The 25,320-nt window shown below is 37.5% G+C and overlaps 1 pseudogene; it reads right to left on the bottom strand.

Moving 5' to 3' along the window:
• Nucleotides 1-9,786: 9,786 nt before the first annotated feature.
• Nucleotides 9,787-25,320, bottom strand: part of LOC143271861 (vomeronasal type-2 receptor 116-like) — a 36,054-nt pseudogene continuing 20,520 nt past the window's right edge.

The following is a 25,320-nucleotide window of genomic DNA, read 5'->3' as shown; positions in this document are numbered from 1 at the left end:
TCTAAAATCCATGTATATGGTTTAGTGAAAAATCACTGTGTATATATTTAAGTGTGGTAATTCATGATACAAAACTTTCAAAATTCTAATAATGCATGGCAAATAACAATAGTGAATCTTTGTACACATGAAAATAAAATCACAAAATTTAGCTGAAGTCTTTTCTTTACTTCTTCTTTTTTTTAGAATCATTGTGACAGATTCCATATCTAGCATATTCTGAATAACAGTGAAATAAACCTGGGCAGACAAATATATATGTGCTATGGTGACTCACTTGCTTTCAGAAGGTTTCATGAAAGGTGTGCATGGACCATAAGATATTCCTACATTTACTGACTGAAGTAGCTATATGTGCTTACCACAATGGAGCTCTAGGCTTCAACTCACCCTAGAAACATTCACTGTTATTCCCACAACTCCTACATACTCATTCATTTATTGTAGGTCAGATTTTAGTCAACATTTATCAAAATGATAGGGAAATCCCATCTTTACTATGGTTTTCCCTTTATATAGCTAAAACAATTGAGTGTATTTTTATACTCATGTTGTCTTTCACAATTTGAAAAAATTAATGTTAAAATCTAACACTGGTTATGAAGAAGTCAGCATTTCTAATATTTTAGTGTTGGCCATGGACATTCTTTAAATTGCATTAACCACATAGAGGTATGTCCAATTTATCCCTAATTGTCTCCATGACTTTTTCAACTAAGTGGTGTTGTATTCTTTCAAAGGCTTTTCTTCATCTCATGGGATGATCATATGTTATTTCCTTTTTTTCAGTTTGTTTATGTGATAGATTATGTTAGTTGATTTCTTGTATTGAACCATCCCTCCATCTCTGGGTTGAGGCTGACTTGTTCATGTTGGATCATATTTTTGATGCATTATTGGATTTGGTTTGCTTGAATTTTATTGAGTATTTTTGCATCTACTTTCTTAAGACAAATTGGACTATAATTCTCCTTTTTTATTCTATATTTAGGAGATCTGCATATCAAGGTAACTTGACTTGTAAATGAATCTAGCATGTTTCTTCTATCTTTGCTTTGTGGAGTAAATGTTTGAGTATTGGTGATAGCTCTTCTTTGAAAGGCTGCAATAATATTTTATGACCCAGGCTTTTTTTTTTGGTTGGGAAACATTTAGTGACAGCTTCTATTTTACTAGGGATTATAGGTCTATTTAAACTGTGTATATGATCTTGAGTAGACTTTTGTAGGAGATACATATTGAGAATAATGCCTGTTTATTATAGATTTTCAATTTGGTAGAACATAGTTTTTTAAAAGTATTTACTTATGGTTCTCTGGATTTCCTCAGTGTCTGTTCTCTTCCCCCTTTTAGTTTCTGAATTTATTTAATCTCTATTTTATTTCTGTGACTTTTACTTAGTGTGGATAGTGATATGATAATCTTGTTGATTTTCACCAAGAACCAACTCTTTGATTCTTCTTTTCTTCTATGTATAGAGCACTTTGTTTCTATTTTGTTGACTTCATCCCTGGGATTGTTAAATTTTTGTATCTACTCCTCTTGGGTTACATTGTTTCATTTTGTTATTGTTCTAGTTTTCAGGTATGCTGTATTGTTCTTAGTGAGAGATCTCTCCAACATTTTTATGTAGGCACTTAGTGATATGAACTTGCCTCTTGGAGCCACTTTTCTTCATGTCCCACAAGAAAGAAGATGAGGAAGTCAGATGGGGAAGAACTAGATGGATAAGAACGAGATGAGTGAGAAAGACCAAGATGGGGCAGAACTAATAGTCTTAGAGGGAACAGTAGAATGAAGTAGAGAGTATTGGGCAAGAAAGGAGCTAAGTAAGAGAGCAAATGGAAGGCATGTAGACACAGAGCTGACTCAGAAAAATAAAGTGTAGAGACTAAAGAGCTCTGTGTACATTGATTTATCAGAGAATCTCTCAGATTAATCCACCACCAATATCAAGTCTTATGAAATTCTGGATAAATGTAATTCAGGGGTTGGATCCCCATAGCATTCATTACCTGGTGCTTGTCATGATAACCATACTAATCAGAAGAGTAATTACCCAAGTACATCCAGAAAGAGAGGAGTCACTTAGAGGAGGCTGTTCAGAGTAGAGTCAGTTTCCCTGAGGATCATAAAGATGACCTCCAAAGTCTTCAGCTACCAAGTGGACCTAATCAAAGGGTGCTGCAGACCCCACGGACATGGTACCTCTTGGAGTGTTGAGTAGTTTGAATAATACCTTACCTCAGTCCCCTAAGAATATTTTTCAACCCATCGATCAGAACAAGTCTAAAGAGATGGAGCTTCTGATAGAACTTACAGGACATAGCCTGGAGATAAGAGGCATTTCAGCCAGCTCCAGTCAGTTTACAAGCTTAGATAAAGAAGCAACAGACTATTTTTCAGGCTCCCAGAAAAATGTAAAGAAAGATTTAAAGGTCCCCTAAGGGCCTCAGACCTGGTGGGATGGTTTCCTTGGCAGACTATGATAAGTGGCAAAGATTCTAACTTTTCCCTTCTAGGGAGAAACATGCTGTTATTTCATTCAGGGCCTTACAAAGAAATAACACACTATTATCACACTACTTGACCTCCTGAGAGTGTAAACTACAGCTAATGAAGTCTACTAAGTCCTCTGAAGTGGCAGCCTCCTGCTACATACAGCCTTTTTTTTTACTATGACTCATTGGAATCTAAAAGGATAACTTGAGCCATAAAATTTCTAACCTGCTCTGGAGATAGCCCTGGAGCTCCATCCAGCAGCCTTCATTTAATAACAATACAAGCCTCAAAGCCTTGCTTGAGACAGTTTTAAAATTATGGCAATTTCCCAGCATTCCTAAACTAATTCTTTTGCTCTCCTATCACTGTTTTACAAAAGTGTCTGTTTTTCTTTTTCTTTTTCTGTGTTGCCTGTACCTATGAGGTTCTGGGTTATTTACTAAAATCTTAGCCAAATCTAAGAACATCCAGTTAAATCATTCAAACCAGACTTGGAGAAAAGAGACACTCTTCCAGGATCTGGAAATCCTATGGGTTTTCTGGACCCCAGAGACTTCTGGAGACTGAGAAATCCTACCTAAATAAATGCTTCCTGAACATCTGCCTTCTTTTGTCTCTGAGCCTAACTGCCTGCCTGTAATTAATATCCTTGCATTTCTGCTGTGTCTCAGGTCACTTCAGCCTGCATCTCAAGTCCTTCTCTCACCTTGCCCTGCCCAGCAGTTACCTGACTTGATTACAAACTGGAAGAATTGGCTGCTACAGATAAAGACAAAAACAAAAACAAAACTTCTCCCTTTTAATTTTTTTACTGTGCTTATCTTATTTTATGATACACCATAAAGGATTTATCCAATTGTCACTCTTTACATACAATAATTCTGAATAAGAGCTCTTGTCCCTATATTAAAATAACTTCAGTACAGGCTCATTGTTTTCTAGCCTAAACCTAACATGGTTAAAACTTAAAGTTCTAAGTTTATAGGACAACTAATATATAAACTATTAAGAATAAGTTTACTTAAATTATAATCTATGAAAGATAATTAAGATATACAATGTCTATATGTCTGTCTATATGTCATCTCCTCCATACCTAACACTCTATGGGAAAGAGATGTGCTACAACTAATGGGTGTGTTATTAATCTCTGTTAATGAACTAGTTTCAACTCAAATGCTTCAGATGGTTTTTTAACAGTGAAAGGGACTTGGATAAACAAGCCCAAGGCAAAATTGAGCCCATTATTCCAGAAATTAAAAAATGATAGACATGGCCTAGGGTATCAAAATATATCCTAGGGACCATTGTTCTCACTGTTGACCTCCATTACATGGAAGTCTGATGCTCCTATAAGGGTTAAACAATGCCCTAAAATGCTGAGAAATATGAAGCTGCTACCTGTCTGGTGGAAGATAGAGCCTCCCCACCAGCTCTTGGAACACATTAATATTTGTTATTATGAAAAAAATCAGGCTATTGAAGGATGATACGAGATCATAGAAAATTAAATGGAATTCATTGGAGCCTATGGACACTTTACAGCCTGGTTTGCCATCTCCTATGGCCATTCCGAGAAATCAAAACATAATTGTCATAGATTTGCAAGATTGCTACTTTACTATACCTCTACGTCCTAAAGACTGTCAATGTTTCACCTTTTAGCTTACCTTTTCCAAATTTTCATAGACTCTATCAGAGGTATGAGGGAAATACTTTACCTCAAGGAGGCAAAACTAGCCTGAACTTATGTCAAAAACATGTTTTTGCAAGTTTGTTAAATGTATTCTGAGGTTTATCTTGTTCATTATATGAATGATATATTGATTTCACATGCTGACAGAGCCTATTTACAAGAAGCATTACATTTTCTGGTCCAACAATTGACTTTATATTGGGCCTCAAATGGCCCCAGAAAAATCCAAATTCAATCTCCTTTCTCATATTTGGGACATGTTATTCACACAGATATTGTCTCTCCTCAACCATTTCATTTGAGAATGCACTGTTCAAAAACTTTATATGATTTTCAAAAACTGTGTGATGATGTCTCCTGAGTACATACTTATTTAGATATACCCAAACCTTTATTTGACATTCCTCTTTGGTGACCCTAATCTAAGTTCATCATGAAAATTATACAAGGAGGCTAGAGCTACTTAGCTCTGTTTGTGGGAGGGACTTAATTCAAAAAAACTGGGACTAGAAAAGGAAATTAAACCAAAAAAGATAAGAATTATTTGGGCAAGATATTCATGTGATAATCCTCCCTTATTGGCCTAACAGCCTAACATTTTGTATCATGAGCCTGAAGATTGGCAAGTAACTCAGATAGGATAAATTGGCATCTTTTCATATGAACTACATGACCACTATTTGTTCATTATTGATGGTTTGTAGGAATACTAAACATGATTTTATAATTTCAGGTGTTAATTCAATCTACAGCATTTGGGTCATTGATTTTCAATATCAGGAATGCCTAGAGCTCAGAAAAAGGACAATGGCAGGCATTCTTACACTTCAAGAACTTTTAAGAACTGGTGCTCACCTTTCCTATCACCCACTAAGGCATTCCTTATAACTCCCAAGGTCAAGCTATGGTAGAAAGATCTCATCATACTTTAAACACCCAAGTATCCCAATTGCAAAGTAAAGATTTTAATATTCATCTGCCCACCATAACTTAAATCATGTTCCATTTTAATCATATGAATATATATCTGAGGACAATACAAGTTCTTTCCTCAGACACTTTTCCACAAAATTACACTTGAGCCTCTTGGACCTCCTCACTGGTAATTTGAAGTTCCTGGTGTTTTAGTAATGACAGGAAGAGAATATGCTTGCATGTTTTAACAGGACACTGACTCCCCTTTATGGATCCTGATCACTTGATCACAATACATAACCAGGCCACTGCAGGACAAAGGCACCCCTAGCTGCCAGTCTGGTTACAAGCTGTAATTTACCTATAGATTCTTAATATTTAGACCTCGGCTTTAGTAATAAATTGATCAGAAAAAAAGGTTCCTCCTTAAAAACTCCTTAATTGTATGTTGTACCACTGATATATATTTGTTTCCAGCAGGAATTCTAATCACTTAAAGATTTAAAGGTTGTCAACTTCTTGCCAACTTGTGTGCTGTCTAGCTGCAGCCCTGCACCCCACACTCTAGCCCACATACCAAGGAGTCCTTCTGCACTCCTGTTTGTCTCTCAGCACAGACTGATTCAAATTGCTGTCTGCATGGACAACACGTGCAAAAGCCAACTCTTCCCTGAGCTTCCACTGTGTTCCAGCCTTCTGAATTCCAAACTTTGCCCTATTTCAGCATAAAGCAACTATAAGAAAATTCCATGCCCCCAAATGTCACTCCGCTTCATTTCATTTTGCTTAAATAACCTTCCTACACAGAGACTAGATTACCTTTTTTTTTTTTTTTTTTTTTTTTGGTTTTCGAGACAGGGTTTCTCTGTGTAGCTTTGTGCCTTTGCTGGAACTCACTTGGTAGGCCAGGCTGGCCCTGAACTCACAGAGATCTGCCTGGCTCTGCCTCCCGAGTGCTGGGATTAAAGGCATGTGCCACCACCGCCCTGCCAAGATTACCTTTTTTAAAGGTTTTATTATTAATTGTTTGAAATCTATCCATGATCCTGAATTGAATGTCCTATCAGACACACTCTTTTGTGTCTTGTGTGCTTGTGACAATTGTTCTGTATGTCTTTCTGTGTATACCCTGACACAGGTTATTACTGCCTTCTCAAAGTTAAATGGGTTACCGTTGCCTTGATTATAAATTTGAACTATTAGGTCAGCTTCAACTGAAACCTTGGTCCCACAGATGCTCATGACTAGCTCAGGTTACTCTTTGTCTAACAATACTTCATTAAAATACAGATTAACCAAATTAATATCACTAATCAGAAACTAAAAAATATACTTAATATTCCAAATTAACTATTTTTGATAACTCAGAATCATATTATTTAGACACACTGTACCATGTTATGTCACACTGACTAATGATAGATTTTTATGCTACTTCTCTGCTCCCTCCTTGGGAAAGGGATATTCTAATTACATACGACTACACCTATTTGCTGTGGAATGTAATTCTGTATGATGTGGATGTGTGCTGCTCTGATTGGTTGATAAATAAAATGCTGATTTCCCAGTAGCCAGGCAAGAAATATAGGTGTAATGAGCAAACAAGGAGAATTCAGGGAAAAGGAAGGCTGAGTGAGGAGTCACCAGTCAGACACAGGGAAAGCAAGATGACAAGGCAGAACTGAGAAAAGGTACCAAGTCATATGGCTAAACATAGATAAGAATTATGGTTTAAATTAACTGTAAAAGCTAAGTCAGTAATAAGCCTGAGCTAATGGCCAAACAGTTATAATTAATATAAGCGTCTGTGTGCTTACTTGGGGAATGATAGTGGAAGAGACTTGTCCCAACCACTGGGACACAGTAAAACTTCTGACTACACCTATTATATGGTTAAACTAATCCTCAGGTTTTCATCTATATAGATTATTTATTATAGATATATTTAATTAAATATAATTGTATATTATTGATAAAAATATTGATTAAATATCAATATTAATTAACCATTACCATTTATCCAGTCATCTCCAAATTTAAATTTATCCCCATTGTTTGCTTTCCCAGAGAGAATTAAACATTCTCCTTTTCTTTGCTAAATGAAAACACCAGAACTATTGCAAGCAACAATAATAAGTAGCATTTCAGCTGATTATGAATAGCTATTACCTGGAAGAAACCAAGGTCAAGCCGGGGCTCAAGGAGCCTTGGTTATATTGCCCATTGATTATTAGCCTTTTCCTGCTATGAATTTCACATGTGTTGTTGTAGCATTTCCATCATTTATTAGACACAATTTCCCCTCTACTAATGGACTATTTAGATAACCTACTGTGCAGTAACACAGCCGGGATTCCTAATTTCAGACTTTTCTGTAATTATCATCATTAGCAGCATCCATCCAGGACCATCTCTGGATGGAGAGAGTATCTTAGCTGAGATACTTCACAGATTCTCTAAGAACAGACTTAAGCATCCAGATTACCTCTTTGAGAAGGCCTGGTGGATGTGTTAATTAAGCATAACTTTCTCCTTTCTGGGTTTAGATCAACCCTTCCCTACGGTAAAACCAAATGATAGTGTTCTAAAAAAGGTCATAATAAATCTTGTAATTGCATTGTTATATTCAGGGATCAACATCTTGCTCAGTTATGTTCAGAGAATCTTCATTCTATAGCAAACAGGAACAAATAGCAAACAGAAATCAACAGCCAGACATTATGGTTAGAGGAAGATAACTAAGTTTATAAGGGTTGCCTTCTTCACATATCTCCCTCAAGCCACAGAAAATAGAACGGACCCATATGTAGAAAGAGATTCAGAGGCAGACAGAATGGAGGACTATTAAGGTCAAAGCATGTGAGTCTATTTAATGGGCAATATGAACTTATTAAGATTTAAATTTAGAAATATACTCCCTAATTCAGACACAAGTAAACATCTGAAGTCATCTTCTATTCTGTAAGTGAGCAAATGGACCTGGCCAACAGATCAAGCCAGTAAGAGGAAGAATGTGACCTCTCTCCCTTTCTTTTATGAGGTCACATATGATGGCAAAAAGCACAGCACAACCTCTTTTGTTCCGTATATCCCATGTTCATGGGTGGAGCAGATACCACGACAGAGGACACGAAAGAAAAATATGTCTTATAAATGAACAGGATTGATAAATAAAAGAAATCATAGAACCTAGGAAATAGGAACAGTGCAAACATAGTTTTTTCCCAGTTTTGTCCCATACCTGAAAGTAGAAGTGATCAAAAACCTCATCCCTAAACCAGAAGCAATCTCCAATTGATCACCACTAGCTAATGAGAATTCACTTTCCGTCAAAGGATTCTTAAGAGGGAATCAAACTACTTTTAAGTGTAGACTGCATGCCCAGAAATAGATGGGAACAGAAAATTGAGTCAACTTGATTTTTGGAAGTTTTTGTCTCCTAGTATTGTGTCAGAGTTTCCACATTGTCCCACTTTTGTAGATTTTTCATGCTGTGTGTGTGTGATTATATATATACATATATATATGTGTGTGTATATATAATGTACACACCTTTATATATATATATAATATATATTCAACTTTAAACTACAAATTGCTTGCATATGTGTTATGGTTCAACGAAAGTTTTTGGGGGATTTCTGAGTGTACAAACACATATGTTTAATTATCATGCTTTCTCTTGTGCTCTTTTCCTTATATTTTCACTTTGACCAAATCCAATGGGTTAGACTTTCTCTATCATAGTATGTTTTTTATTATTATCTCCTAGAAACCTTGCTTTTTTCCAATGAGAGATAGAAATGGGGTTAATTCAGATAGGAAGTCATGTGGGGAGGATCTTGTAGGAGCTTTAAGGAGCTGGGAGGCAAAACCATAATCAGGATATTATGTGAAAGAAACACTATTTTCAATGAATGGGAAAGAAAGAAAACAGGTGTTCCGTTGTAGTGCTATGTAAACTTCAAATTAAAATTTTCATTTAATTTCCCTTATGTGTATGTGTGCTTTTTGAGTGTGCTCTTATGTGCACACCTGTGTGTAGGTGTTCTTGAGAAACAGAAAAGATATCTGATCCATTGGTACTATTGTTATAGTTGCCTATTAATTGTAAGATGTAAGGATTTGATAGTGAACTCATCTCCTTTGAAAAAGCCGAACATGATGTTAAATGCTGATGCATCTCCACATCTTTCACAATATTATTTCTATCTATTTAACAAAACATCTTTCTTTCTCCTAAGTTTTATTCCTCTAACTCCTAGTATGCAACAGCAGTCTCTTGTCACCTCCAGAAGGGGTAATTAGTCTGCAAATATTCATTCCCTCTACTACAAACTTTCTCAGTTTTTCTCTTACATTAAAAGTCACACATTAATTCAGATATCAAAAGAATTACTCTAAGTTTATTTCAAATATTACTTTGTATTAGAGAAATAAAAGAACACATCCCTTATGCACTAATCTCCAGTAAGCAGGTCTTGTAAAATAAGTGTTGGAGTAGAACATTATAGGATACAATGTACAGACAAGTAGTGCACCTGACATTTCTGGGCATTATCATAGAAGAAACAAAGAGAATAGATAGCTAATACATACATCATGCATTGTATCACAACTGGTGTCTCTGTACCATCACTATACTTGTCAGTAACATTTTATGAAATGAGTGTTCAGGAAGATGTTTTCTCCCTTAACTTTTGAAGAGAATTTCTCTCAGGTCGGAACAAAATTATGTAGCACTTGGGGATAAAGATGCATCCCAGCAGACCTGCACTTGAGGACAAAATGGAGAAGACCTCCACCACCACCATGACCTTGCCCTTGGTGCTGTGGTAGACAGGGAGAAAGGTGATCCACACACTGCAGAACAACAGCATGCTGAAGGTCAGCAATTTGGCTTCATTAAATTTGTCAGGGAGATTCCTGGCCAAGAAAGCCACAATAAAGCTTGTAAAGGCAAGAAAGCCATGGTATCCCAAGACACAGTAGAATGCAGTAACTGAGCCCTTGTTGCACACAATGATGATTTGGCCATACTCAGAGTGTACATCAATGTCAATAGAGGGAGGAGAGACTAGCAGCCATATTGCACAGACAATAATTTGGATAAGGGTACATAGGACAATGATGTAATTGGGTGCCCTTGAAATCATGAAGAACCTCATCCTTCTTCCAGGGGCTATGACTATGAAAGCCAAAAGCACAGTCACTGTTTTGGCCAGCACAGTGGAAATAGCCACAGTGAATACAACTCCAAATGTGATTTGCTGTAGAATACAGGTAGCTGAGCTGGGATGGCCAATAAAGAGCAAGGGGCACAAGAAACAAAACATGAGTGAAATGAGCAAGATGTAACTAAGATTCTGGTTGTTTGCCTTCACAAGGGGAGTGTCATGGTGCTTGACAAAGACCACAAGAACAAGCACTGTGAATGCAGAGAAGCACAAGGCTATTGAGGCAAGAGTCTTCCCCAAAGGGTCTTCATAGGTCAGAAAGACCACAGATTTGGGAAGGCACTGGTTCTGCTCTCTGTTGCCATACTGGTCCTCTGGACACCTCACACATTTTTCCACATCTGATGGAGAAAGGAAAGTATGATTAATGCACCTTTAGCCATTTATTGACTGGATATTTCAATTGAATGTGCTGAAGTAGCATTGCACTACATGCATTTGTTTCTGAGAATGGAGTGGAAGGACATTGCTGAATAACAATGCTTCCATTTCATAATACTCATTCGTTATCTCTATGGGGAATGAAACCAAACACACCGTGTATTGTCTAATTTATGATGTGTGGGTGATGTCATTTGATATGTTATCAGAAAGCACAGATATTTTCAGTACATGACTTAAAAAGGTGAATTGACAGAGGGTAAAATCATTAACTATTATTTTGCACAGAGTGTATTTTAAAGTATCAGATAACATGGTTATAGTGCCTCCTGATGTCTTTCTGTCTGTGTTATATATTTTCTTCCTATAATAGATGCAGACTTTGTCTTCTATTGGGATACTTCCTGTGATATGTTTTCTAGTTTGAATTTACTAGCCCAAATCCATTGACATAGAAGAAATACTAAACAAAATCTGTAGGGACACTTAGAATTCACACATCGCATGCCAACACAAAGTAGATTTATTTGACCCAAAGAAAAATGAGCAGGGAATAGGAGAGAGAACCAAGAGATAGAGAATGAAGGAGAAGAGGAAAACAAAAAGAAACAGGGGGAAGAGGTTTTTGGCCATGGAGGACAAAGAACTGCTCTGGATAGAGAAGACATAGACATGGCCTCTTTAAAATTGGCAGTTTATAAAGATGAAAGTGAAGCCCCTGGTTAGGTTGAAGTGTTTAATTTTGATTTGACAGTTTAATTGGGACAGACAAAACAGAGTTTTTGGAAGCTGGACTTCAATACTTTGAATGCTGGACCTTGATAGTCAGCCTCAGGAGGAGGAAGTGCCCAAATAAGGCAATAGACATTGGTGACTAGCTTTAGGAATATAATAGTCTTAGTTAGCATTTCTATTGCTGTGAAGAGAACCATGACCCCAGTAGCTCTTACAAAGGAAAACATTTGATTGAGTGGCTTATAGTTCAAAGGCTCAGTCCATTATATTCATGGGAGGACATGGTGCTAAGCATGCACACATAGTTCTGGAGAAGAAGCGAAACATTTTACATCTTTGATCCATAGGCAACAGGAAGAAAACTGTGTCACTTGGTATGGCTTAAGCATAGAAGAGGCCTCCAAGTCTTCATCCACAGTGGCACAAATCCTCCAATTAAGCCCACACCTTCTCCAACAAGACCAAACCCTCTAATAGGGCCAATTTCATTCAAACTATCACTGAAATCTCATGATTTTTAACAAGGTAAACGGATTGGTGAAGAAAGGCAAGGCTTGCTAGAGCCATATTTCCATGCTTATTGTAACTAAAGTTCCCTCATAATTAGTAAGTTGTGTGTGTGTGTGTATGTGTATGTATGTACATGCAAAAGTAACAACAGAGCTCTAATATGAGAGTGATTGTGTTTATATGGGGGAAGCAGGAGGGTGAGAGTGAAAGAAGAGTGTTACATATATATAATTTTTATGTTTATAAATGCAAAAATAATTAATCAAGAAAATCTGTCCCCAGTTGTGTCCTTATCTGGAAGTAGGGATAGTTTGTCCATGAGTCTTGTTCATAAGAAGCAGTAACCCCCTCCTGAAGGCAGAAACCTCTGTATATACTTATCATTAACAAGCCTTTCTTCCTGATTCTATCACCTTTCAGAACAGACCACCACCTTTATTCCTCTTTCACTAATTTCCATCTATGAGAGTCTCAGATTTTGTGAGTGTACTAAAGTGCTAAGTAGATATTGATAAAATACCATGATCACAATAAAAGAAGAACACTCAAGCAAGAGTGATAGGATAGAGGTTTGTTTGGAGGAATCATATCCTGCCCATAAGTTGCAGTCTCCACCATGGAAAGTTTAGGAAACTTGAGTACAATTGCTCTGAATCATTGGACAATTGCATAGAGTCATGATGTGCTTCTAGGTTTCAAGTGTTTTTATCTAGAACAATGCATTTATGGACACATGTAACTAGTTATTTTTTTAAGACATAGAAATTTTTCTCAGTAGTGAAGAGAATATACTGCTCTTACAGAAGAACTGAATTCAGTCTAAAGACCCGTGTCAGGTGTCTCACATCTGACTGTACTCTAACTGCCAGTGCCTTGATGCCTCTCACATGCACATGCAATTGTGTACACATAAACACCCATTTCACACACACACACACACACACACACACACACACACACACATATATATATAATTAAATAATAAAAATATTTTCTGTAATTTGTGCTGTATTTATTGTTGTAAATACCCTTTATTCTTATATATTTCATATGTAAAACAATTTCCTTAGAGTTGATTTAAGTAAATTGCAGTAAGTTGTATGCACAAGTACATAGGGATCAGAACACAACCTCTAAGACTTGGCAACAACTTTCTATTAAATGGGCCCAAGGAATGAACTCATCATCAGGTTTAGTAGAAAGGGATTTAACTTCTGATCTGTTTTACTGGCCATAAATGTTCTTTAATAACTTTCATTATATACGATGATACGCAACAGGATAGAAAATGTAAGTATCTTCCATTGTTATATAACCAACTCTAAATAATCATTTGACGAACATGGGCTGTGTAGGTGGCAACACCATTTGGATAACTGGAGATAGTTGCTATCATTCAAAACCATTGTGTCTTCTACTTTTTATTTTATTAACAATTCTGTATATAAAAATACTGATTATAGTACTCCATATTTTCTACTTTATGTGGGAACAATTCTCCACACTCCTCTAGATTTCAAATCACAATGAAACTTTGAAAGGGGGATCTCTGGATATAGCTTGAAATCCTTTGTATCATACTGATCAGTTTCTTATTATTTCCCAAGAATTTGTTTCTACTCTTCATTAATCTTACAGAGACAGAGGGCTTATATTTGGTTTCTAAAACCCACATTGCAGAGTTCAAGGGATCAGAAGCCCTAGTTGCTTTTCCATTGATTCCCTGCATATACATGGTGCCTACCAACTTATAAAATTATAAAATTACAAAGATGTAAATATAAAAATAAATATTAATAAAATTTCGGGATTAGAATCTAATCTACTTGTAGTTTCAAAGGAGATTAGTCACTAGTAAAGACCTTCTATGGAATTCCCTCACATTGTGGTTTGATTATCAAAATTTCTATGAGAAAAGGCCACCTACCATGGATTTTCAAGGAGTCCAAGATGTATGTCATGGCATAACATGTTGCTTAAAGTGACATTGTTAATAATCATAGTATTATCAAAACTAACTTGGGAAAGTGATATGGTTTATTTTTACACACATCTTTTAGAAACTTTGATCATCCCAGTGTGTTTGGGAGAGGATGTTCTATGTGAAGGATTTATCTAACAGCAAGCACTCACTTGTGTCATTAGAAACTTCATTTTCTGGGCAGGGGATGCAATCAAAACAGCAGGCAGAAATTCCCTTCTGCATGAATTTTCTGAATCCAGGACCACAATCAGCACTGCACACAGAGGGTGGCATCTGAGGAAAATTACACATATGCTGATATCAGGAGTTTTACTTACTTCTTCCATAACAAAATTATATTAGTATGAAGAAATACCAATGAGTTTATTTTATGTATACCAAATGAGTGACCACATTAAACTTAGTATATTTTATAATGCCAAACAAGCAAATGTGGTGGTATCGTGTTCCCCAAAATATAGTGCACCCTAATAAACTTATCTGGGGTCAGAGTCAGAACATCCACAATATTAAACATAGAGGATAGGCAGTGGTAGCACATGCCTTTAATCCCAGCACTTGGGAGGCAGAGCTAGGCAGAAATCCATGTCTTCAATGATACTGCCAAGCATGTTGTTTGAAGCCTTTAATCCCAGAAAGTGAGCCTTTCATCTCAGGGCATGGTGGTAGCAAGCAGATAGATATATAAGGTATGAGGATCAGGAACAAGAAGCATTTGGCTGGTTAAGCATTTGGCTGGTTAAGCTTTTAGGTTTTGAGCAGAACAGTTCAGTTGAGAGCTATTCGGATATAAGAACACAGAGGCTTCCAGTCTGAGGAAACAAGATCAGCTGAGAAGTTGTCCAGGTGAGGTTAGCTGTGTCTTGTTCTGTCTCTCTGATCTTCCAGTGTTCACCCCAATAACTGGCCTTAAGTTTGGTTTTATTAATAAAAACTTTTAAGATTCATGTTATAAGCAAATGTATATAAAAAATCAGATGTAAGTTGAGTAGCTTCCCAATCTTAGAAATTTAGGAATAAGAATGGGTTCTTTGCTGTGGGCAAACACCATAGAGCTTGCAAACTGAATTTTCTAGTTAATTTCCCCTTGACAGAAAGTACATTACAAATGTTAGAGAGAAGTGTAACTAAAATATTTCTCTCCATTGAACTAGGCAGCTGTCATAATATTTATTCATTTTATTACTGCATAATTGAGGTATGAGTCCCCAGTATACTGTGGGCAGTGCTGTCCCTAGGCAGGGCTATAGGAGAAATCAACCAGAGCAAAGCAGTAGACAATGTTCCTTTCGGGTCTATACTTTAGTTGAAGAATCCAGATCCTTGCTTTGTCTTCCATTTACTGTAACCAATGAACCTAATCAACCCTTCCTCCTGAGTTTCCTTATGGTCAGTGTTTAATCACAGCAACAGTGCAACAAAGTAGGATAAATGGATATCAGAAACATGGGAAATATCTCTTCAAATCTCTGACAGCAAACATGACTCCAATAAATAGCACTGCAAAGCATGACAAACAGAGTGTAAAGAGAATCACAGCTAATTAGGCAGAGCCTGGTGTATTTCTTGTGACAAAGTGTTGAACTAATATGCATTGAACTGAAAGGTGGAATGTTTCCTGAGGTGAAAGGGCCATATGATGCCAGCAAATATTTGGGGAACTGGAATAAAAGTGAGATTGTTGAAAGTTAATTTTTGGATTTCTTTTTTTTTTTTTTTTTTTTTTTTTTTTTTTTTTTTTGTTTTGTTTTTTGTTTTTTTCGAGATAGGGTTTCTCTGTGTAGCTTTGCGCCTTTCCTGGAGCTCACTTGGTAGCCCAGGCTGGCCTCGAACTCACAAAGATCCACCTGCCTCTGCCTCGCGAGTGCTGGGATTAAAGGCGTGCGCCACCACGCCCGGCTAGAATTTTTGGATTTCTTAAAATTTAAAATATAAAAATTTTATATAATCAAAAACCTGGTGATAGGGATCTATATACTGTTTAACACAGCTGCTGATGATCAGGTGCTCACATGCCATCCTTTGTTGCGTATTGAGTACTGTGTCAGAACCAGAGTGTCTCTGATGCAAGGCCTCTTTCATGTTCTCCACAGTGTGATTAACTACAAATATCCTTTTTGTGGTGGTTTTCTTGAAACAGGGTTTCACAAAGTATTATTGGTATATCTCAACTAGCTATATATAGTAGGTTAACTAAGATCACATAGAGATCTGACTCTCTTGCCTCCTGAATGCTAGAATTAAAGGTGTAAGCTACATGTGGGCACATTTCTTTCCTTGTTTCTGTATTTCATGTTTATCATTTCTTCTTGTACTTGCTATGATATTAAGGACTATTTTGAAGGTGAGTGGAGAAAATGTATCTTCTCATCCAATTTCTTTTTTATTCTTCATTAAATTATTTAATTTATTTGCCAACCACAGTTTCCCCTCCCTCCTCTTATCAAGTTCCCTCTCCACCATTCCTCTCTACTACAACACCCACTCCTCAGAAAGGGTAAGGCCTTCCATTAAAGTCAACATAGCATGGCATACTAAGTTGAGGAAGGACCAAGCTTCACCCACCTTCATCAAGCAGAGTGATTAATCCCACCATAGGGAATAGGTTCTAAAAAGACAGTTTATGAGCCAATGACAGATCTTGGGCCCACTGCAAGGGAATACAAACAGACCAAGCTATACATTTATGACCCACATGCACAGGGATTAGTTAAGTCCCATGAAGGCTGCCTAGCTGTTGGTCTACAATCCCTCAGCTTCCACTACTCTGGTCACCTGTCTCTGTGGGTTGACCTGTTATGATCTGGACGCACTTGCTCATATAATCCCTACTCTATTCAACTGGATTCCCAGATTTTGGCTCAGTTTTTGGCTGTGCATCTAATCATCTGCTTCCATAGTTACTAGATGAAGACTCCATGATACAATTAGGAAACTCACCATTATGATTAAAGGAGAAGGCCTGTTCAGGTACTCTTTCTAGGCATCTTAACTGGGCCCTTCTTGTAGAATCCTAGGTGTTTCTCTGGTACCAGTTTTCTCCCTATCCCCATAATGCCATAATTACCTCTTCTCTCAATATATATCCTTCATTGCTCTCCCTCTCCATCCCTCCAACAACTGGGCCATCACAAAACCTCATGTCCCGTTCACTCAGTTTATTCAGGAGATTCCAGCAATTTCCCCTCCTAAGGTGATACATGTGTCCCTCTTTATGTCATTTTTAGCTTACTTCTCTGGTGCAAGTGTTATCGTTTGCTTTACATCTTATGTTCAGTTAATGAGTGAGCACTTCCCATGTTTCTGTACCTGGGTCATGGTTAACTCACTCAGGATGGTGACCCTCATGCAAAGAATGGATAAAGGAAATGTGATACATTTACATAATTAGCAGCAAAAAACAATGATATCATGAAATTTTAAAGCAAGTGGATGTAACTAGAAAAAAATCATCACTGTCTAATTTTTGCTCATTTCTTTTGAGGGAGGATCTATATATGCAACCCTAGCTCACATGGAATCACTATGTACACCACACTGGCCATAAACTGAGAAGGTTTGCCTGCCTCTAAATCCAACAGTTTGATTATAGACATGCACCACCACATACACCTGGCCTCACTAGGAATTTATTGTAATTCTTTGAGTTTCTCTTCCTGTAATATAATGGTGTCAATAAGATTGCCATAGGAAAATCCTCTTATGTGATTGGGCTGGGAAAAATTAATTAATGAAAAAGAAAAGTTCAATAAGTCAAGATGTGTTCCTTCTATTATGTTAGGTTTTTGGTTTTTTTGTAACTTTTAAATCTGATTGGAAACTGGACTTTGTTAAGAGCACATTCTGCACACATTTGGATAATAATGTAGTCCTATGCTTGAATCTGTTTATGTGCCCCATTTACTTAGTTGACCTGCATATGCTGAACCATCCCTTTATCCCTGGAATGAAGCTATATTTGTCACAGGGACAAAACTTTCTGTTGTGTTGTTGACTTATATTAGTCAGTGTTTATTTGAGAATTTTTCCACCATGTCCATCCAAGTGTTTAGCCTCTCATTTACTTTATAATGTTCTACTTCTTTAAAAATCTTTACCTCCATATTTACAGAAGGAATCTCTCTACATTTGTAAGTAAGGTTTGTTTTTAGAAGAAAAAATGAATGTTGGTTTGACAAAACAATCTTTTTGTTCATGTATTATGATTAGAGAATGTGAAGATTGACATTAATTTTATATTGATAATTATTTGCTAATTATTGACCATTTTGTTATTGCAATATTTGATACAGTTTGATAACATTTGATTTTCTATCTGGTTTTGTAATGGTTGCTGTCTTTCTCTTCTTTGACCACTCATATTTATCTTACTTTTCAGTGTGTAGTAGTTCTTCAAGTGTCTTTCATAGAAATGTTAGTGGTTATGAATTCTTAAAACTCATATATATCATGGAACATTTATCTGTCTTAGTATTTGTTAAAGTCCTTAAAGAACTTACAGAATGAATCTTTCTGCCTCTCTGTCTCCCTCACTCTGTTTCTCTGTCTTTCTCTCACACATATACATATATACGGATTCACACAATTTATTAGAAAGTCTTCTAGGATGCAGTCTAGCTAATCTAGAAATCACTAGGCATCAAAGACAATAAAAAATGTAGAAACTTCTCATTCTGTGATGTGGAATGTGTGAGCTGATCTTCAGAAAACACTTAAATACCATAGATGGTTCTAATGCCAGTGAAGAAATGGATTTGCTAGAAAGATGAGAGAGAGCAAAGAACACAAGTTTCCTTTTGAATTGTCCTCATATAGGCTTCCAGCACAGAGGGGGACTTTCAAAATCAAATGATGTAATTCTAAGTTGTGTCTTTCCAACTTAATTTCCTGATAAAAGATGTGTCTTTTCTCAGGTTAAACGATGCCAATTACATGCATGACTTCCTTTTTCTTCTTTTTTGGGTTTTGTTTTAAAGACATGGTTTCTCCTTGTAGCTCTGGCTGTCCTGGAGCTCTCTCTGTAAAAGAGGCTGGCCTAGAACACAAAGATCCCTCTGTCTCTGACTCTTGAGTGCTCAGATTAAAGGCATGTACCACCGTCACCTAATATAAGGCCTATCTCCCTATCTCAAAGATCTGGGTAGCAAATTGATCTTCCTACTTCAAGTGAAGTGAAAATATCTCTCAAGTGTGCCCTCCATTTTTGGTTTCGATAAATTCCAGATGCACTCAAGCATATACCCCTGAAGAGACTCACAGCCTCCTTTGACTATAAATAACTTTGTTGGGTATAGTAACATCTTTAGCTGCTTGGATTACATCACTGTTACTCTCCCCTTTTAAGAAAGTTCATGAAGAAATCTGATGTTAACTAGAAGGGGCCTCTCTATGAAATGGGTTTCCCTCTCTGCAACTGATAATTTCCTTCCTTTATATGCATAAATCAAATTTTAAGTAAGATATGTGACAGGAAGCTTCTTTTCTGATATTAAATGCCCTGCCTCAAAATGGCCACCTGTCTCACTATATTTTGGAAAATTCCCATTGTATTTTACTGGATATACTGTTGATGTCATTGTGAGTCCTTCTTCTTCTCTTCTGCCGATTGTTTGTAAATTTGATTGTTTAATGGTATCCCCGTCCCTGGTCCTATACATATTTCATTTATCCTAATTTTTATCTTTGTCACAATTTCAGTTTTCTAATTATTCTGCTTGGTCTTCAAGGCTGCCAACTTGTCTTCAACTTTAAATATTCCTCTGGAGAAAAGTTTTCCTGAGATATTTTGGATTTATTTTATTTCCTTTGCATATTTTAGTTTGACTTTTTCATAATTTTGTACATTTAGGAATGCATCTGTCATATGTTCTCTCAGTTCCTTTGTGCGTGTAAGTTTTTAATCTCATTACATTATCCTGAAGGTGATTTGTGTCCTGTTTGGCATTGTGGAACATTGTTATAATCATTCTATGAATTCTTGTTTCAGTATGTCATTGAACATACTTATATTTAAGGCTATGACTGGAACTGCGTCCTGACCACTGTCTACCACCCCCCAGCTCAACTGCTCACCTTTTGTATTTGGTTTTCTGGAAATGCAGCAGCCTGGCCAGAGTGAACATTGCCATGGATCCATCACTGCCTAGCCCTTGCCTGGGATGCTGGAAATGCAGGGAGTCAGTGCAGGAAGCACAGCAGGTTTCAAGGGCATCAGATGCTACCACAGCTCGAGTGCCCCAAACAGACAAGATGTGCTGCCCCTTGAGCACTGAGGCACCAAGCCTAGACTCTGGATAGATAGCAAATACCGAGTATATGGAGGTTTATTAATTTTATATTTTCTTTTATTTATTTATTTTGGTTTTTCGAGACAGGGTTTCTCTGTGTAGCTTGCGCCTTTCCTGGAATTCAATCCGTAGCCCAGTCTTGCCTTGAACTCACAGAGATCTGCCTGGGTCTGCCTCCCAAGTGCTGGGATTGTTTTTATAAATATTTTTATTTTATAATTAATTTAATTGTACCTATTAGTCATGGATTCCCCTGTCCTCCCTTCTGCCATCCACCAACCTAACCCCCCAATACACCCCCCATTCCCACCTCCTCCAAGGCAAGGTCTGCCCTGGGGATTCAGCCCAACCTGGTAGATTCCATTGAGGCAGGTTCAGTTGCCTCCTCCCTATACCAATGCTGAAAATGTGTCTCAAAAAGGCCCTAGGTTCCAAAAAGCCAGCTCATGTATCAAGGACAGGTCCCAATCCCACTGTGTGTGGGGAGGGGGTCCGAAACAGTTCAAGCTCATCAATTGTCTCACTTATTCAGAGAGCCTGGTCCATTTTCATGGGGGCTCCTCAGCTATTGGTTGACAGTTCATGTGTTTCCACTAGTTTGGCTATTTGTCCCTGTGCTTTTTCGAATCATGGTATTGATATCTCTTACTCACATCATCCCTACTCCCTTTTTCTCAGGTTTACTCCTGGAACGCCACCTGGGGATTAGCTGTGGATCTCTACATCTGCTTCCACCAGTCACTGGATGAGAGTTCTATCATGACAGTTAGGGTGTTCAGCCATCCCATCATCAGAGTAGGTCATCTCAGGCACTCACTTGACCATTGCCAGTAGTCTATAGTGGAGGTATCTTTGTGGATTTCTGGGGACCTCTCTAGCACTCTGCTTCTTCCTATTCCCATGGGGCCTTCATTTATCATCATGTCTCTTTCTTTGTTCTACCACTCTGTTCCTGACCGAGCTGGGACCTCCTGTTCCCCTAAGCTCACTTTCCCCCTCCCTTGCCCTCCACTACTTCCCCTCACATCCAGTTTGCTCCTGTAGATCTCTTCCATTTCTCTGTCGCTGCATGATCCCTGTGTCTTTCTTAGGGTCCTCTTTACTAGGCAGCCTCCCTGGAGTTGTGAGTTGCAGTCTGGTTATCCTTTGCTTTACATCTAGTATCCACTTATGAGTCAGTACACACCATGTTTGTCTTTCTGAGTCTGGGTTACCTCACTCAGGATGATATTTTCTAGTTCCATCCATTTTCCTGCATATCTCATGATGTCATTGTTTTTTCTCTGCTGAGTAGTACTCCATTGTGTATCTGTACCATATTTTATTTATCCATTCTTCAGTTAATGGGCATCTAGCTTGTTTCCAGGTTCGGGCTATTACAAATAATGCTGCTATGAACATATTGACCATGTGTCCTTGTGGTATGATTGAATATTCCTTGGGTATATGGTAAAGAGTGGTATAGCTGGGAGGTTGATTTTGAGGGAGGTTGATTCCCAATTTTCTAAGAAAGCACCGTATTGATTTCCAAAGTGGTTGTACAAGCTTGCATTCCCACCAACAGTGTAGGAGTATTCCCCTTGCTCCACATCCTATCCAACATAAGCTTTCTTGAGTATTTCTGACCTTAGTCATTCTGCCAGGTGTAAGATGGTATCTCAGAGTCATTTTATCCTACATTTTCCTGATGATTAAAGATGTTGAGCAATTCCTTAATGTCTTTCAGCCATTTGAGGTTCTTCTGTTGAGAATTCTCTGTTTAGCTCTATAGCCCATTTTTTAATTGGACTCTTGGGTATTTTGATGTCTAAATTTTTGACTTCTTTATATATTCTGGATATCAACTCTCTGTCAGATGTGGGGTTGGTGAAGAACTTTTCCCATTCTGTAGGCTGTTGTTTCATCTTATTGCCTGTGTCCTTTGCCCTACAAAGCTTCTCAGTTTCATGAGGTCCCATTTATTAATGGTTTCTCTCAGTGTCTGTGCTACTGGTGTTATGTTTAGGAATTGATATCCTATGCCAATGAGTTCAAGACTAATTCCTATTTACTGTTCTAGCATGTTTAGAGTTGCTGGATTAATGTTGAGGTCTTTGTTCCACTTGGGCTTAAGTTTGGAGCCTGGTGAAAGATATGGATCTATCAGCAGTCATGTTGACATCCAGTTATGCCAGCACCATTTGTTGAAGATGCTTTCTTTTCTCCATTGTACACTTATGGCTTCTTTGCAAAAAAATCATATGTTCATAGGTGTGCAGATTAATGTCATGGTCTTCACTTCGGTTCCATTAGTCCACATGTCAGTTTTTATGCCAGTATCAAGCTGTTTTTATAACTCTAGCTCTATATTAGAGCTTTGAAGTGAGGTAGGAATTTTTTAGTGCTTTCTGTAGTGCTGGATTTGTGGATATGTGTTGTTTAAATCTGGTTTTGTCTTGGAATGTATTCTTCAATCTGTCTATAAAGATTGAAAGTTTTGCTGGGTATATTAGTCTAGGCTGGCATCCATGGTCTCTTAGTGTCTGCACTACATCAGTGCCAGTGCTTCTGGCTTTCAAATCTCCATTGAGAAATCAGGTGTTATTCTGGTGCGTTTGCCTTTATAAGTCACTTGGTCTTTTTCCTTATTCCTGCACTTAGTATTCTTTCTTTATTCTGTACATTTAGTTTTTCATTATTAAATGGCAAAGAGACTTTTTTAGAGAGTCTAGTCTGTTTGGTGTTCTATAGCTTTTTTTATCTTCATAGGTATTTCCTTCTTTAAGTTGGGCAAGTTTTCTCTTATGATCTTGTTGAATAGATCTTCTGTGCCTTTGAGTTTGTATTCTTCTGCTTCCTCTATCCCTATTATTTGTAGGTTTGTTCTTTTCATGGTGTTCCACATTTCTTGGACATTTTGTGTTATGACCTTTTTGGCTTTGGTATTTTCTGTGACGGACGAAACTATTTCCTCTATTGTATCCTCTAGACCAGAGATTATCTCTTTCATCTCTTGTATTCTCTTGGTTATTCTTGCATCTGTGTTTCCTGATCGATTACTCACATTTTTTATTTCTAGCATTCCTTCTGTTTGTGTCTTCTTCATTGTTTCTATTTCCCTTTTCAAGTCTTAAACTGTTTCCCTCGCCTGTTTAAATGATTGTTCATTATTTTATTTAAGGAATTTATTGTTTTCTTCCAATTCTTTATTTGTCTTTTCCTTGTTTTCTATATAGACTTCTTCCAATTTTTTATTTCTTTTAGTCAATTTCTTTATTGATTTCTTCCACTTTTTTGTTATTCTCTTCCTCAATTACATTTTTTCTTGAAAAGCCTCTAGCATCTTCATTATGCCATTCCTAATGTTGCTTTCTTCCTCTTTTTCTACCTTGTGATGTTCAGGTCTTGCTGTTGGAGGAGGCCTTCATTCTGGTGATGTTGTATTGCTCTTTATGTTGTTGTATATACTTCTGCTTGACATTGGCCCATCTCTTCCTCTAATGATTATAAGAGGGCCCTGTATCTTAGTGAGTTGCTGTTGGTCCACTCTGTGCTTGTTGTGTCTGTGGCTCAGGGAGCTATCAGCCCCATCTTATTCATGGTCTAATTGGAGCAGGCAGATTCGGTGTCTTGGGGAGCTTCTCTTGGATCAATGCAAGCTAGTTGATTCTGTGGCTCACTGATCCACTCTTGGTCTTATCAGGGCTCTCAGTCCAGTCAGATTTGACAGATTCGATGTTTCAGGAAGCCTCTCTTGGTACACTGAGAGGTGGCAGATTCTACTTCTCCAAAAGCTACTCTTGTTCTGATGAGGGCTGGCACATTCCCTGTCTCCTGAGGTTACTCTTGGTCCAGTGACAGCTCTTTGTACAATGAGAGTTCTCTCTAGGCCTGATGATAGCTGGGGGTTGTTTTCCTAGCTTCAGGAAGAACCCTCGGTTCTCTGTAGGACAGGTATTGGGACAGGGCATGTAGATTGCAGGGTGCACTGGGAGGTCATGGTGAGGGAAGGGCTTTCCTGAAGGAGCCCTGCCTACTGGCCATCAACTGAGGCCGAGTTGGGCCAGTGTTCCTGGGGGAAATGGTTGTGGCCAGGAATTGGTCCTAGGGGCAGGGCTCACTGGGTATGAAGAGTCACTCACCTCTAGGACCAATGAGAGCTGTCAGAAAGTTTTAACTAGATACCTTAAAACCGCCCACATCAGAATTCATTCCTATAATATACTTTAGGTTCATAGAAGTATACATCCTTTATACATTTCAAAAGCTATTTTTTCTACCAATAATACATCCTCCCCACATAGATGACAAAAATAGGCACATCCTTGTTTGTTTGAGAGAATTATAAAGAACTAATGGGACCATAAAATTTTCCTCTATTGAGTATTTTTTTAAGAACATGCTTTTAGGCTGGAAAATTAGCTCAAGTGTCTATAACAATTACTGCTCATATACAGGGTTCAAGTGTTACTTTCAGCACCCACTGGGTGGCCCTGCACTCTCTCTACCACCCAGAGATTCAAGCCATTGTTTTGGCATCCATATGCACCAGGCATACCAGTGTTGCAGAGACATATATGCAGACAAGTCATCCATACACATTTAATAGAAAAAAAGGAACAAAGAAAGAGAGAGACAGAGAGAAAGAAAGAAAGAAAGGAAGGAAGGAAGAAAGAAAGAAAGAAAGAAAGAAAGAAAGAAAGAAAGAAAGAAAGAAAGAAAGAAACATAGTTACAATTCATAGGGAATCTAAATGGGCCATGAAAATGTTATCTTAATATTTGGTTAGAGATGTTGGCAATTTAGGACCTGTGGGTACAAAGGTTTAAAAAATTATTGAATAATAATTAATGGTTTGAATGTGTTTACTTTACTCCTCCTTACATTTACCTTCAGTCTTTCAGCATCTATGTCAAAGGTTCAGCAGAAGAAAGGACAAGCACTGTATAGTAATCAGAATAGTATCAAGAAGATATTGAATGCTTCACTGGAAATGATATAGTACAGTGATAACTATTAATATTCTTTTTGTTATAAAAACAAGAAACATGTTCTGGAATGATTGAAAAATCACTGTATGCCTGGTATGCATGT

This window comes from Peromyscus maniculatus, chromosome 1 (assembly GCF_049852395.1).
Source record: "Peromyscus maniculatus bairdii isolate BWxNUB_F1_BW_parent chromosome 1, HU_Pman_BW_mat_3.1, whole genome shotgun sequence".
NCBI lineage: Eukaryota > Metazoa > Chordata > Mammalia > Rodentia > Cricetidae > Peromyscus > Peromyscus maniculatus.
Note: the sequence above shows the minus strand (reverse complement) of the source record. Positions and strands in the feature narration are given on the sequence as shown.